The following is a 16648-nucleotide window of genomic DNA, read 5'->3' on the forward strand; positions in this document are numbered from 1 at the left end:
ACATCTACAACTATCTGATCTTTGACAAACCTGACAAAAACAAGAAATGGGGAAAGGATTCCCTATTTAATAAATGGTGCTGGGAAAACTGGCTAGCCATATGTAGAAAGCTGAAACTGGATCCCTTCCTTACACCTTATACAAAAATTAACTCAAGATGGATTAAAGACTTACATGTTAGACCTAAAACCATAAAAACCCTAGAAGAAAACCTAGGCAATACCGTTCAGGACATAGGCATGGGCAAGGACTTCATGTCTAAAACACCAAAAGCAATGGCAACAAAAGCCAAAATTGACAAATGGGATCTAATTAAACTAAAGAGCTTCTGCACAGCAAAAGAAACTACCATCAGAGTGAACAGGCAACCTATAGAATGGGAGAAAATTTTCGCAACCTACTCACACAAAGGGCTAATATCCAGAATCTACAATGAACTCAAACAAATTTACAAGAAAAAAACAAACAACCCCATCAAAAAGTGGGCAAAGGACATAAACAGACACTTCTCAAAAGAAGACATTTATGCAGCCAGAAAACACATGAAGAAATGCTCATCATCACTGGCCATCAGAGAAATGCAAATCAAAACCACAATGAGATACCATCTCACACCAGTTAGAATGGCCATCATGAAAAAGTCAGGAAACAACAGGTGCTGGAGAGGATGTGGAGAAATAGGAACACTTTTACACTGTTGGTGGGACTGTAAACTAGTTCAACCATTGTGGAAGTCAGTGTGGTGATTCCTCAGGGATCTAGAACTAGAAATACCATTTGACCCAGCCATCCCATTACTGGGTATATACCCAAAGGACTATAAATCATGCTGCTATAAAGACACATGCACATGTATGTTTATTGCGGCACTATTCACAATAGCAAAGACTTGGAACCAACCCAAATGTCCAACAACGATAGACTGGATTAAGAAAATGTGGCACATATACACCATGGAATACTATGCAGCCATAAAAAATGATGAGTTCATGTCCTTTGTAGGGACATGGATGAAACTGGAAACCATCATTCTCAGTAAACTATCACAAGGACAAAAAACCAAACACCGCATGTTTTCACTCATAGGTGGGAATTGAACAATGAGAACTCATGGACACAGGAAGGGGAACATCACACTCTGGGGACTGTTGTGGGGTGGGGGGAGGGGGGAGGGACAGCATTAGGAGATATACCTAATGCTGAATGACAAGTTAATGGGTGCAGCAAACCAACATGGCACATGGATACATATGTAACAAACCTGCACATTGTGCACATGTACCCTAAAACCTAAAGTATAATAATAATAATAATAAAAGAACTTAAAACCTCTTCAACTCTCACTTGACCTAAAATCTAAGCATCTTATTTTCTTCTGCAATGCCTCTTGACCCCAATACAAACTCGACAGTCGTTCCAACTAGCTGGAAAATGGCACTTTCAATTTTTCCATCCTACAAGATCTAAATAATTCTTGTTGTAAAATCGGCAAACGGTCTGAGGTGCCTGACGTCCAGGCATTCTTTTACACAATGGTCCCTCTCTAGTCTCTGTGCCCAATGCAACTCATCCCAAATCCTCCTTCTTTCCCTCCCACCTGTCCCCTCAGTCCCAACCCCAAGCGTCGCTGAGTCTTTCTAAACTTCCTTTTCTACAGACCCATCGGACCTCTCCCCTCCTCCCCAGGCTGCTCCTCGCCAGGCCGAGCTAGGTCCCAATTCTTCCTCAGCCTCCGCTCCTCCACCCTGTAATCTTTCTATCACCTCCCCTCCTCACACCTGGTCTGGTTTACTGTTTCATTCTGTGACTAGCCCTCCCCCACCTGCCCAGCAATTTCCTCTTAAAAAGGTGGCTGAAGCTAAAGGCATAGACAAGGTTAATGCTCCTTTTTCTTTATCAGACCTCTCCCAAGTCAGTGAGCATTTAGGCTCTTTCATCAAATATGAAAAACCCAACCCAGTTCATGGCTCGTTCGGCAGCAACCCTGAGACGCTTTACAGCCCTAGACCCTAAAATGTCAAAAGGCCGTCTTATTCTCAATATACATTTTATTACCCAATCTCCTTCCGACATTAAATAAAACTCCAAAAACTAAATTCCGGCCCTCAAACCCCACAACAGGATTTAATTAACCTCGCCTTCAAGGTGTACAATAATAGAAAACAGTCGCAATTCCTTGCCTCCACTGTGAGACAAACCCCAGCCACATCTCCGGCACACAAGAACTTCCAAATGCCTGAACCGCAGTGGCCAGGCGTTCCTCAACAACCTCCTCCCCGAGGAGCTTGCTACAAGTGCCAGAAATCTGGCCACCAGGCCAAGGAATGCCCGCAGCCCAGGATTCCTCCTAAGCCATGTCCCATCTGTGCGGGACCCCAATGGAAATCAGACGTTCAACTCACCTGGCAGCCACTCCCAGAGCCCCTGGAACTCCGGCCCAAGGCTTTCTGACTCCTTCCCAGATCTTCTTGGCTTAGCGGCTGAAGACTAATGCTGCCCGATCACCTCGGAAGCCCTGTAGACCATCACAGACACCGAGCTTTAGGTAACTCTCACAGTGGAGGGTAAGTTCGTCCCCTTCTTAATCAATATGGAGGCTACCCACTCCACATTACCTTCTTTTCAAGGGCCTGTTTCCCTTGCCTCCGTAACTGTTGTGGGTATTGACAGCCAGGCTTCTAAACCTCTTAAAACTCCCCAACTCTGCTGCCAACTTAAACAATACTCTTTTAAGCACTCCTTTTTAGTTATCCCCACCTGCCTAGTTCCCTTATCAGGCCGAGACACTTTAACTAAATTATCTGCTTCCCTGACTATTCCTGGGCTACAGCCACACCTCATTGCCGCCTTTTCCCCCAGTTCAAAGCCTCCTTCACATCCTCCCCTTGTATCTCCCCACCTTAACCCACAAGTATAAGACACCTCTACTCCCTCCTTAGCGACCAATCATGCACCCCTTACCATCCCATTAGAACCTAATCACTCTTACCCCACTCAATGCCAATATCCCATCCCACAGCATGCTTTGAAACGATTAAAGCCTGTTATCACTCGCCTGTTACAGCATGGCCTTTTAAAGCCTATAAAGTCTTCTTACCATTCCCCCATTTTACCTGTCCCAAAACCAGACAAGGCTTACAGGTTAGTTCAGAATCTGTGCCTTATCAACACAATTGTTTTTTCTATCCACCCTGTGGTGCCAAACCCATATACTCTCCTATCCTCAATACCTCCCTCTACAACCCATTATTCTGTTCTGGATCTCAAACATGCTTTCTTTACTATTCCTTTGCACCCTTCATCCCAGCCTCTCTTTGCTTTCACTTAGACTGACCCTGACGCCCATTAGGCTCAGCAAATTACCTGGGCTGTACTGCTGCAAGGCTTCACAGACAGCCCCCATTACTTCAGTCAAGCCCAAATTTCCTCCTCATCTGTTACCTATCTCGGCATAATTCTCATAAAAACACACGTGCTCTCCCTGCTGATCGTGTCCGATTAATCTCCCAACTCTCAATCCCTTACAAAACAACAACTCCTTTCCTTCCTAGGCATGGTTAGTGCAGTCAAAATTCTTACATGAGAGCCAGGACCACACCCTGTAGCCTTTCTGTCCAAACAGATTGACCTTACTGTTTTAGCCTAGCCATCATGTCTCTGTGCAGTGGCTGCTGCCGCCCTAATACTTTTAGAGGCCCTCAAAATCACAAACTATGCTCAACTCACCTCTACATTTCTCATAACTTCCAAAATCTATTTTCTTCCTCATACCTGATGCATATACTTTCTGCTCCCCGGCTCCTTCAGCTGTACTCACTCTTTGTTAAGTCCCACAATTACCATTGTTCCTGGCCCGGACTTAAATCCAGCCTCCCACATTATTCCTGATACCACACCTGACTTCCATGACTGTTATTTCTCTGATCCACCTGACATTCACCCCATTTCCCCATATCTCCTTCTTTCCTGTTCCTCACCCTGATCATGCTTGATTTATTGATGGCAGTTCCACCAGGCCTAATCGTCACACACCAGCAAAGGCAGGCTATGCTATAGTACAAGCCACTAGCCCGCCTCTTAGAACCTCTCATTTCCTTTCCATCGTGGAAATCTATCCTCAAAGAAATAACTTCCCAGTGTTCCATCTGCTATTCTACTACTCCTCAGGGATTATTCAGGCCCCCTCCCTTCCCTACACATCAAGCTAGAGGATTTGCCCCCACCCAGGACTGGCAAATTAGCTTTACTCAACATGCCCCGAGTCAGATAACTAAAATACCTCTTAGTCTAGTTAGACACTTTCACTGGATAGGTAGAGGCCTCTCCTACAGGGTCTGAGAAGGCCACCGCAGTCATTTCTTCCCTTCTGTCAGACATAATTCCTCAGTTTAGCCTTCCCACCTCTATACAGTCTGATAACAGACCAGCCTTTATTAGTCAAATCAGCCAAGCAGTTTTCCAGGCTCTTAGTATTCAGTGAAACCTTTATATCCCTCACGGTCCTCCATCTTCAGGAAAAGTAGAACAGACAAATGGTCTTTTAAAAACACACCTCACCAAGCTCAGCCACGAACTTAAAAAGGACTGGACAATACTTTTACCACGTTTTCTTCTCAGAAGTCAGACCTGTCCTCAGAATACTACAGGCTACAGCCCATTTGAGCTCCTGTATAGACGCTCCTTTTTATTAGGCCCCAGTCTCATTCCAGACACCAGACCAACTTCGACTGTGCCCCAAAAAACTTGTCATCCCTACTATCTTCTGTCTAGTCATACTCCTATTCACTGTTCTCAACTACCCATACATACCCTACTTTTGTTTACACTGCCGGTTTACACTGTTTCTCCAAGCCATCACAGCTGATATCTCCTGGTGCTATCCCCAAACTGCCACTCTCAACTCTTGAAGTAAATAAATAATCTTTGCTGGCAGGACTATGCTGAATCTCCTTAGTCACTCTCTAATCAGATGTCCTGGGTCCTCCCAATTCTTAGACCTTTAATACCTGTTTTTCTCCTTCTCTTATTCCGTTTAGTTTTTCAATTCATATAAAACCGTATCCAGGCCATCACCGATCATTCTACATGACAAATGTTTCTTCTAACAACCCCACAATATCACCCCTTACCACAAAATCTTCCTTCAGCTTAATCTCTCCCACTCTAGGTTCCCACGCCACCCCCAATCCCACTCGAAGCAGCCCTGAGAAACATCGCCCATTATCTCTCCATATCACCCCCAAAAATTTTCACCGTCCCAACACTTTACCACTATTTTGTTTTATTTTTCTTATTAATATAAGAAGAGGGGAATGTCAGGCCTCTGAGCCCAAGCTAAGCCATCATACTCCTGTGACCTGCAGGTACACATCCAGATGGCCGGTTCCTGCCTTGACTGATGACATTCCACCACAAAAGAAGTGAAAATGGCCTGTTCCTGTCTTAACTGATAACATTGTCTTGTGAAATTCCTTCTCCTGGCTCATCCTGGCTCAAAAGCTCCCCCACTGAGTACCTTGTGACCCCAACTGCTGCCCGCCAGAAAACAATCCCCTTTGACTGTAATTTTTCTTTACCTACCCAAATCCTATAAAACGACCCCACCCCTATCTCCCTTCACTGACTCTTTTCGGACTCAGCCCGCCTGCACCCAGGTGAAATAAACAGCCATGTTGCTTACACACACACACACACACACACACACACACACACACACACACAAAGACATAACCCCCTCCTGGCAGCAAGACTCAAGCTCTTTCATGACCTCACTGGGAGTGTAGTGTGAGTTCCTGTGATCCCAACTGGCCCCACCCACCGTGTTTGAGCCACATTTGTAAACTCCAGAAGGACATGGGGCATCTGAGGGTACCCTCCAGCTTTCATGGGGCTTGAGCTATGGAGAAAATGATGAGAGCAGAAATGAGAGCCAGGGGAGCTGGCCATCCGGCCAACACCCTGCACTCCGTGGGGCTCATGTTGACTCACTTTGCAAAAGGCCCCGTGCACCCATCTCTTTAAGAAAAATGCTTCTCAGACAGAGCTGCCAATAGACTTAAAATGGAAGGCCTTTCAAAGCGCTCCTTCTAAGATTTTTTTTCATTGTCCTAGCTTAGGAAGCATGTAGAAAAACAATCATTAAGGATGATCTCCCTAGTGTGTTTGTGTGTGTGTGTATGTATATGTATATGTATATATATATAAAATGCAAATATAAGCATAGTATTTTTGGTGGGATACCTGTGAAATTGGTTAACAGTGGATAATTTTGAAGGTAGGATTAGAAAATTGGCAAGGGAACCGAAACTTATGTATTCATGTGTTTTTAAGTGGAGATATTAAGTATGTTTTTTCTTTTATGTGAATTGTTCAGCTATTTTTTCCCCAAATACTTTCTTTTTCTAAATAAAAGAACATTTTCCTTTTGGCTGAAAAGAGGAAATATCACAGAGCAGAAAACAGTAAAGCTCTGATTGTACCCATTGAATTTCCAAAGTAAGTTCTTTCTTCTTACAACCAAACTGTCCTGGGCCAGTGAATGGCTAATCTACCTCCCAGATGTGCGGGGTGGTATGGCTTCATTTCAGGGCTTCTCCAAGTAAAACGTGCAGATGAATCACCCCAGGATCTTGTTACAAGGATCTTGTTCAGGCTCCTATTCCCTGTATCTAGGGTGGGGCATTTCTAACAACCCCCGGAGGGATGCTGATGCTGCCGGTCTATGGACCACATGGTGACACCTGTTGGACGAGGTATCCAGCATGAATCCCATGCTTTCCAATTTAGCCATCAGAACATAGAAGCCCTGCAATTATGTGAACCTCAGGCCGGTAAGTCAGAAGCTTCCAAGGTCAGCCCAAGATCACACAGTGAACTCCAAAACCAGAGTGGATAACTGATGGGCATGGTCCCTGGCCCACTGAGGCTGGAGGCAGTTCCACCTTGAAGCCCACTAATCCCGCACTAGAATACCAAGGGAAGTGCTACCACAGGAACAAACTATCTATGTTTCCACCTCAGATCCCTGCTTCTTCACTGTTTTTTTGCTATAAATGGAAAGGTTTTCTTTGGGAGATCCCCAGGGACCTGACACTGGCTCTTGTTGCGGTTACTGCTGTTATCGCTGATATTACAGTAAATGCCAATAAGCTAGAATGCTTGTTCCAAATACCAGGACATTCAATTCTTTGTGATTACCCTTCAAGGAGAGTCTCTGGTATTTTGAAACTGGCACACTTATTAAAAAATTAAATAACAGGTGGTCAGCCAGAACCCCAGGGCATTTCCCACCCTGACCTGTGCAAGCCAAAACTAACCCAACAGCCTGGTGTGTTTTCCTTTTCTATTACTGGCATGCGAACAATGCAATCGTCGTCGTTTATGCTGGAGATATGGTGTTACCCTTAACCAAGACAAAGGATCAAAACAGGCTTTGTTCTAGGACTCTCTGTTCTATGGCCAGAGAGTTCTTGTAGGATTTGTACTTGCTGATCCTTGGAGTGCAAATTGTATATCTTTAAGTCCCCAGTAGACTTATTCCTGTAACCAACATTTTAATAAGGACTTTCCCCCCACCCACCAATGTTGCCTGTGCCACTGCTTCTCTGCGATTCCAGCTATAAAATGTGTTGTCCATGGTTTTTTTTGTGGGGAAGGTGATTTCCTTCTTGCTGAGACTAAAGGAGGGCAATCTCTACCTCCATTTGTCTCTGGGCTTCTTACTAGTTTCTTAGGCCCAACCGGAGATTCCATTTCATAGAATCAGATTTTTAACAGATTTTGGAAATTATTCGGTACAATCTCTCCAATTTGCAGATGAGAAACTCATGACCAAGAAGAATGAAGTGTTCAAAGTCACTCAGCCAATTGGTGGCAGAATCAGAGCCAAAATTCTGTCTTCTGACCCCCAAGCCCATGCTGGGCCCACGCACTCCAGCTGCCCTGGGATCATGGCTGACATCAATGGGTTTCCCATCCTATACAGGAAAAGTGGCATTCCAAAACTTCCTTCAAAATGAAATCTAGCCACAGGGCGCAGACATAATCTTGTGAGTCACTCGCTGAGAATCTGAATATCTAAACAGTATCTAAGCAGCTAAATATCACCAGATTAAGAGCCAGAAAACCTCACTGGAATTGAGTTGGCTTTACATTTAACATTGGGTACATACTTGCATGGTTCAGGATTTCCTGGGTCATATTTTCCTAATATATAAAATGGTGCTAGCAATAGGTCCTCACCTGCCTTGCAGGGTAATTAGGAAGATAATTTGAAAGGAAGTTTTATTTTAATAGTCATGGCATAAATGAATTTGATGCCCACACACCTAGGTTTGATTCCTGCTCTGTAAATTACTGGCAGCAGGCTCTGGAAAAATCCTTTAACCACTCTAGCCAATAGTTTTCACATCTTTGAAAATGAGGCAAAGACATCTATCTCATAACTTTGTAGAGGATTCAAATGAGATGGGTATGAAATCAGGTGTATGACACAGTTTCTGGTAAGTGGTAAGCATCCACTGATAAACTGCACATTCTAGCTTCATCACTTCCTTTGTGTATCTGGTTTTCCCCAACTAGACTTCAACTTCCACACAGATTTGTTTCCTTGAAGTGAAAGGCTAACACTCAAGACATGCTTCCAGTTTACTTCCAAAGCAGAAGAAAACATGACGCTAGCCCTTAAGGAGTTATTACTGCCTGCAAAAAAACAAGATGAGCTAACATATTGAGCATTTTGCAAGCATTATCTCATTTAATTCTGATGGCATCTCTATCATATATACTGTATTTGAAGCTCATTTTACAGTCGACAATATGTAGGCACCAAGAGATTAAGTAACTTACCCAAGACCACAAATCCACTATGTGGCAGAGCTGGCCCTCAGAACTCTTCCAGTTTTGCCCCAGGTTTGTAGATTCATCTCCTGTTCTTGCCCTAGCATTCTGACCTCTCATCATGTCTTCCAAAGTGCATTTTAGCAAGGAACTCTGTTTCACGTTTCCTGATGGATTTTTTTTCTAACCATGTGTGTTCGTTTGCTAGGGCTGCCATAACAAAGTACCACAGACTGCAGGGCTTAAACAATAGAAATGTGTTCTTTCACAGCCCTGGAGCCCAGAAGTTCGAGATCCAGGTGTGAGCAAGGTTGGTTTCTCCTAAGGCCTCTCTCCTTGGTTTGCAGATGGCGTCTTCCCCTGTGCGCTCCTATGATCTTCCCTCTGTGCACGTCTATGTCCTCATCTCATCTTCATAGGACACCAGTTATATTGAATTAGTGCCCACCTTCATGACTTTACTTTTTAACTTCATTATTCTGTAAAGTCCCTATCTCCAAATGCAGTCACACTCTTTAGAGTTTGGACTCCTGAGGGTTTGGACTTCAACATACTAATTTTGAGGGAAATAATTCAGCCATGACACTCTGATTTCCATCACAAATCTGTGTCTCCTCTTAAACAAATTCTGAAATCCTAGCGTCCAGAAACGATGGAGAAAGGGAGGGGAAGGGCAGGCGGCATAGCCTCTGCCGAGGAAGGTGCACACATTTCTCGTGAAATATTTTTCGGTGGCCCCTTCAGCTCGCTTGAATAACCCGACTACTTCATCATTCCCACACCCTCCGTATTCTCCAATAAGCCCTTTACACTGGTTTCTCTTGTCAGGGCCACCACGTCCCCACTCTAATTCTCACCTTGGTGTGTTTCTGGGGGAATCCAAATAAAGACAATTGCTAAAATGAAATCCTAAGTAGAGGTGATGTGAACACTAGTAGACATAAGCTACACAGATCTATCTCCAAGATTAAGCCTAATGACCATGTGATGTGTTTCTGCCAAAATTTCTATTTATCACTAGCACAGCAAGCTCTGTATTCATGAGATCCAGTGCAAATGAAACTGTTTAAAAGTGGGGGAAGAAATTATTGTTAAAGGTACTATAAAATAAAGCTTTTCTCCTTCCTTCTGCAGTGTCTCAACTTAAGACGTTAAAAAAAAATCTGCTGTTTAGTGTTATTCTAAGTCAAGAAAAATTAAAATTTTAAATTATTAGCATGAATTTTACAGTTCATCTTTACATTGTACAATGTCAGTTTTTAATGCAAATATGGGCCAGGCACGATGGCCAACACCTGTAATCCCAGCAATTTGGAAGGCCGAGGCATGTGGATCACCTGAGTTCAGGAGTTCGAGACCAGCCTGGGCAACATGGTGAAACCCCCATCTCTCCTAAAAATACAAAAATTAGCCAGGCATGGTTGTGTGTGCCTATAATCCCAAGCTACTCACTCTGAAGGCTGAAACACAAGAATCACTGGAACCCCAGAGGCGGAGGTGGCAGTGAGCTGAGATCGTGCCACTGCACTGCAGCCTGGGTGACAGAGCAAGACTTCATCTCAAAAATATGATAAAAAGTTAAAAATAAATTAATGAATAAATGCAAATATGAGAGTAACTCACCTGCAGAATCACTGGAATTATGTAATTCATATTTTGCAGCTTATACATATATATTTTTCTTGCCGAAACAGTGGAAATACTTCACAAAACTAACTCGACTCTTTTTCTTTTCTTTTCCTTTTTTTTTTTTTTTTTTTGAGATGGAGTCTCAGTCTGTCACCTAGGCTGGAGTGCAGTGGCGCAATCTTGGCTCCCTGCACCCTCCGCCTCCTGGGTTCAAGTGATTCTCCTGCCTCAGCCTCCTGAGTAGCTGGGATTACAGGTGTGCACCACCACGCCCGGCTAATTTTTGTATTTTTAGTAGAGATGGGGTTTCACCATGTTGGTCAGGCTAGTCTCAAACTCCTGATCTCAGATGACCTGCCTACCTTGGCCTCCCAAAGTGCTGGGATTACAGGTGTGAGCCACCACACCCAGCCTTTTATTTTAGTTCTTGATATGCACATACTCTATCAAATCTTAACGCTCAGCTGCCCTGTCTTCCTTTTGGTCTGTGTCTTCATTTTCAGAGGAAGTATATGGTTTATTCAGGGAAGTGCGTGAGTAAGAAAGAACAGAATCGGGTCCCTTGGTCGTTAGTATTTGTTCTTAATAGAATGCCATTGACTTCTTTCTTGTGTCAAAGCAAGTTCTGCTTCAAATGGAAAATGTGCCCTCTTGGAGCTGTCAGTGTCCCTCTTCCTTCCTCACCTCACCTTCCTTGGTTGTCCACACTTACCTTGTATTTGCTTTGAGTCTCCCCTGAATCCCCACACATGGTGGGTCCACTGGAATTCTGTGTCCAGGGGGCATTGCAAACACTCTATGTGAATGAGCAGCAAGGATCAATGGACATGCATGTTGCATGTCACTACTCAGCTCACGTGCATGCTCTGTTTTCATGTTGGAGTACACCTACAAGACACGAGTTCAAAGGTATTAAGGATTCATTAAGGATTAATAATTTAGTAATCCTTATTAAGGACTTTACCATGGCAACAGCAGAATGTTAAACCGGATGTGAGACGCTTGTGAGTTCAGGGCCCTGGGTAGGTCACTCAACTGTGATGCTAACTTTGATCACAGAGAAAGGGAGGCCATGGCATGTTGAATACCTCTGAGTGGGAATCACGCTTCTGCATTACAACCAGAGGCAAGGCACTGAACTCTCTGGTCATCAGAGTCCTTATAAGATGAATGTCTTGTACACAATAATCACGAAGGTATTATTTCTAAACACTTTATCATTCAACCAAGGTGAGAGGGCTTCTTGAAGGTCTTTATTATGTTCAAGCAGGTCTCGTTTAAGACCAAGAGTGAATTTAAAGAACACACCTGTCTCTTTCTTTGGGATTCCCCTGCTCTCACTAATATCACTTAGATAAGTAAAAAAAAAAAAAAAAAAAAAATCCTGATAGCTTTTGAATGTTTTTGGCAAGAGCAAAATTTTTTCTAGATGGCCAGAAAAATTCCATGATTATTTTTTTTTCTCTTAAATGCAGGGGGCTTTGCAGGCTTCTACTTTTTAAGCCTGAGTGCATCCGCAGACACACAGACACATGCACACCCTTGGTTTCCCCTCTGGCCCACACCAGCATGGCATGGCCCGGACAGCTGTGGTTTGTTGTGTTCGCTGGCTTCCAGCTGTGGTCCTTGCACCTGTCCTCCCCCGTGTTTGGTACATTCTGGAATGTCTGCTGGTTTTCCTTATCAGACGCGTGGAAGAACATAAACATGTCACCTCTTCCTAACAAGACTTCCAGAGTGTGTGTGTGTGTGCGTGTATTTGTGGGACTTCCTAGAAACCAGGGCTGTTTTCTCTTGCCAGGCGCCACAGCAGGCCTTCCTGTGCAGGAGGTCATTTCAATAAGGACTCTCGGAGCTTAGTAAGTGCAGAAAAGAAGGTCGTTCCCAGACAGGATGTTGGGAAGACGCCCGGCATGAGCCTTGCTGGGCAAAAGACGCCAACCGGACCAAGAATGTGGGCCAGTCCCCCAGGAAGTTATTCATGAGCCTGCACTGTATGATAAACAGGCAACCAAAGCCTTTTCTAAACAACTAAAATAACAATGCTCCAAATTCCAGAAAATCCTCAAACAATGACTGGACATTCCTTATCCTCTATTTGCTTATTTGTTCACCAAGTACTTTCAAAGAAACCAGAAACTGAAGTTCTAACTTGGGTTTCAGAGCAGGAATAAAGCGCGAGAAGATGTGCTGGCCACGCCGCACTCCCTGGGGACATTCTTCCTTTCAGGGGAGTCTCCCCTTGCCGCACCAGCCCGGCCTTCCAGAACCCTTGTCACTCCCAGTGGCAGTTGAAGGCTGAAGGCCAGCATGGACTAGCTTTAAGACAGGTCAGCAGGATGGGGCTGAAAACAGGGAGAAGCTTCTATGGTTTATGGGATCAAAAGATGTAAATTGGTCAGGTTAGAAAATTATTCCTGAATAAGCAAAAAAACTATTCGGGGAGCTGGAAATGTACTATATATCTACATGACTTGAAAGAGATATCAAAATTCCTTGAGGGCATGTATTGTTTAGATTGTAATATACATTCACTTGCTACACAATGACATTTCAGTCAAAGGCAGACTGCGTATACAATGGTGGTCCTGTTAGATGATAGGACAGTATTTTTACTGTACTTTTGTATGTTTAGCTACACAGATACTTACCATTGCATCCCAGTGGCTTATAGTATTCAGTACAGTACCATGGGGTCCAGGTTTGTAGCCTAGGAGTGATAGGGTCTACTGTATATCTAAGTGTGTAGTGGGCTATGCCACCTCGGTTTGAGTAACTCTGATGGTCACACAACGATGAAATAACCTAATGAAGCATTTCTCAGAAGAGATCCTCATTGTTAAACAACACATAACTGTGTGTATGTATAATAGGTATGACTATGTGTGGACACATATATAATGTATACATAATTTGCATAATTATGAAATATTCCGTACCCATATATAATGTATACATAATACTTTATATAATTATGAAATAATATTCTGAGTATCATTTTATAGATATAAATATCTACAGAATCTAAGTCTGCAAGAAGTGAGATGACAGGTTGATATATGCACATATACCTTCTAACACTTGTTTATAGGTAAGACCCATTCTTCATAGGAAGAAATAGAAACTCTTGTCATTTTTCTCACTGGTTCAGTAAAATTGGAAACTTCAATGCAATCTTCTCTCTACAGTCCCGGCTACAGGCTAGAACACCCAGTTTCTTATTCTTTGCTGTGGGGCTTAAGACTCTAATGCATGCAGTTTATCTATTCTTTACTGTTGACAATCTGTCTCCCACACTCCCCTCTCCCTTATAATGAGAGCTTTGAAGGCAACAATTTTGTGTTGTTTCCTTGTTTCCCAAGTACACAAAGCAGTGACTGGCACATACTAGACACTCAAAATTAATTTTGAATGAATAAATGCATCTAGCCTCATTTCCAAAATTCAAAAGCACCAGATATTTACCAGACACTAATGAATACTTCGATTAGTGTGGACCTAAATGGAAGACTGGATTGGTATTGAGATGGTACTTTCTGGAAAATGGAAAACTCAAACCCACAAACATATAATTAGGATTTGACAAAAGGGCCATCACAGGTGTCAAGAAGGATACATTTTAATGGGACAGACAGAAGAACCTGGACCATCTGGAACAACACACAGAAATGAGCCCCTGCCCACAAGCCCAAGGAATCTCTACCCTTAGACATCCTTGAAGCCAGTGCTCTGAAATGGCCAGTTTCCATCTTGTCTGTTGGTAGGAGACAGGCTGCAAAGAGAGACTTTAGGATTTTCCCAAGCTCTCTTTTCCCAAGATTCTGTGAATTTCTCCGTCCATCTCCCAGGGGCAGGAATTAACACCACATCAAACCTCCCGACAATGCTGGCAGCATGGCTGGTGTGAAAGAGACTCTGGACTTGGATCAAGAAGGGATGGAGTAGAGTGAGTTTGAGATCAAAAAGCAGGAAGAACAGCCTGGGGAAAGAGCCGGGGAGGAGCCGGCTCTGCTTTTTGCACTTATACCGGTTTCTACTGGACCAGCTTTAGTTCTGCAGCATTTTTCAGCAAGCCCTTTCCTGGCAATGTTCAGATTATTTCTAAAATAAACACAAATCACCTTGCATCTCTCTCCATAGGCTGTGATGAACAGAAAGAGGCCTTGGAGAGCCGTGGGACTCAGGAGCTGGAGCCAGGCTTGAGACAGGGTCCAGAAGGGGCAAGATGGAATGCCTTTGGACTGAGACCTTAAATTCCACCCAGTTTATTACAACCATGCTCATTCCTTTACCTGCCCTGCCCCAATCAGGTGCAAACTGCCCTCTCCAGTCTTGCTTCCTCTCTAATCCATAGGTTGTCTCTGTTTTAAGAAGGCAAGTGGCCAGTGAGAGCCTTAAACTACCTTCGTGTTCTCTAAATAAGATATGCCTCCATGGAGTTGTAAAAGTGGATCTCTGCATGTCACAAAATCACATATGCATGCCAGGGCCCTTTGTGCCATGGTGGGGAGTGGAGGGATGCGGTGAGACATGCTATATATTTCTTGTCTTTAAGACAACAATCTTGTTAAGAATGAAGACCAATTCTAATTGAATCCTAAATTCCTTTCCTTACCAACTGCAACAAGAGAAGCCAATGCAAATCTATTTCTAGACCGAGATAGCTTGAAATTAAATTTGGAATAAAATTTCAGAAGGGTCATTTCTGGCTCTCAAAGGCAAACCCAGAAGCAGGCAGCCCCGCTTCCTGTTAGGGGCACTTTCCCCTCTGAAAATGAATGATACATGGAGGCAGGGAGATGACAGGTGTTTAAAACTTAAACCATGTTGCCTGGGGTGGGTGCTGATCCTGGCATGCCACCCTGGCACCCACATGATAATGAGGTGCTCGGCTGGAATCTCTGGCTGAGGGCTTTTGTTGGAAAAGGTAGCAGGCAAGCCCAAATAGCTCCCCAACAGATATAATGGCTTAATTATTACTTTAATCAGTAAGGCCGAGGTTCCTTAAAGGGCAGCTTCCTTCCCTTAGTTTTTTTCAACCCACTGGCGGCGCTCACAGCTGACTGTTCTGAGCACGGTCCTGTAACGAGAGGGCGCATGGCCAACTGGATCTTAAACCAGCTTTGTGCACTGTAAACAAGATGTACTCTAATTATAAAAGAGGGTAAATGGAAGAGCCCAACAGGCGGAGGAAATTAAACATGGGTACAGAGTCGGTTGACTCAGAGGTTAACTACCCATTGAAATGGAGTCTAAAATGAGAAGTGACCTTTCTTCAGCACGGTTTTCATTCCATGCTTGATCCACAAAGGAACAGATACTCCACAAGATAAAGGCACCCGTGGCTAGCGGACAGCCTTGACTTGGTTCGTTGGATTTTCACAAGCTTGCCAAAAAAAACAAGGGGGTGGGCGAAGAGCATCTGCTTTTTACAAAGAGACTGAAATGTAAAATTAATGTTCCAGGTCTTGTTTTAGAAACATGCACCTCAGAGCAGCTAGGCTGCACTGTTTCTGTCTGAAAGGTTAGGATGGCTCATTTCAACGACCCATCCCACCCTCCCACCCTGCCCCAAATCCCCGCATTCAACTCAGGGCAGCTTCTAAATAAGCCTCTTTGTACAAAGCCAGCGTGCCTTGCTTGCTCTGGGCAAAAACTTGATAGTAGTGGCTTCCCTGCTCTCTGCCCAATCGCATTTCTGGAAAATGGATTTTCAGGTTTCAGTTTCACCCAACTCTACCCAGGGCTTGTTTTCCTGGAAGGTTCAAGTTTTCTTTGCAGATTTTTCCTGGGAGGCCTCAACTCTTTCCCCAGTCCTGATAGCTTTAAATTCTATTTTCAGCCTCTGCACGCGATTACCCTTTTTGTTCTCTTGGAGCCCTCATGCTGACACGATGCCCTTCCTCCTTTATAATCTGTCTGTCTTTCCATATATTTATCTCCACAGGAATGTAGCACCAAAGAAAGAAAAGTTAGTAACAGGGTTTACTCCCTGCAGCCTAATTGGCTGTTTATGTCTCTCTATACAAAGTATTCACCCCAGAAAGGAACGTGTACAGCTCTGGGCATCCCAGAAAACAAGCCATCCCAATGCCAGGTAACTCAGTCAAGCACAGAGGGAACTCATAACAGATATATTTTTCTTCCTTTGTTTTAGAACAAATGATGCCCGTAAGTGCTC

The 16648-nt window shown here is 43.8% G+C and overlaps 1 long non-coding RNA gene across 1 annotated transcript in view; it reads right to left on the reverse strand.

Annotated features, from left to right (window-relative positions):
* Positions 1-11246, reverse strand: part of LOC129473320 (uncharacterized) — a 164870-nt gene extending 153624 nt beyond the window's left edge. The window contains exons 1-2 of the long non-coding RNA XR_008654241.2: positions 11180-11246; positions 2403-2515 (exon numbers count right to left, since the gene is read on the reverse strand). This is a non-coding gene — a long non-coding RNA (uncharacterized lncRNA). The remainder of the gene's footprint in view (positions 1-2402; positions 2516-11179) is intronic.
* Between the last annotated feature and the right edge of the window lie 5402 nt (positions 11247-16648).

Source organism: Symphalangus syndactylus, chromosome 23 (assembly GCF_028878055.3).
Source record: "Symphalangus syndactylus isolate Jambi chromosome 23, NHGRI_mSymSyn1-v2.1_pri, whole genome shotgun sequence".
Taxonomy (NCBI): Eukaryota; Metazoa; Chordata; class Mammalia; order Primates; family Hylobatidae; genus Symphalangus; species Symphalangus syndactylus.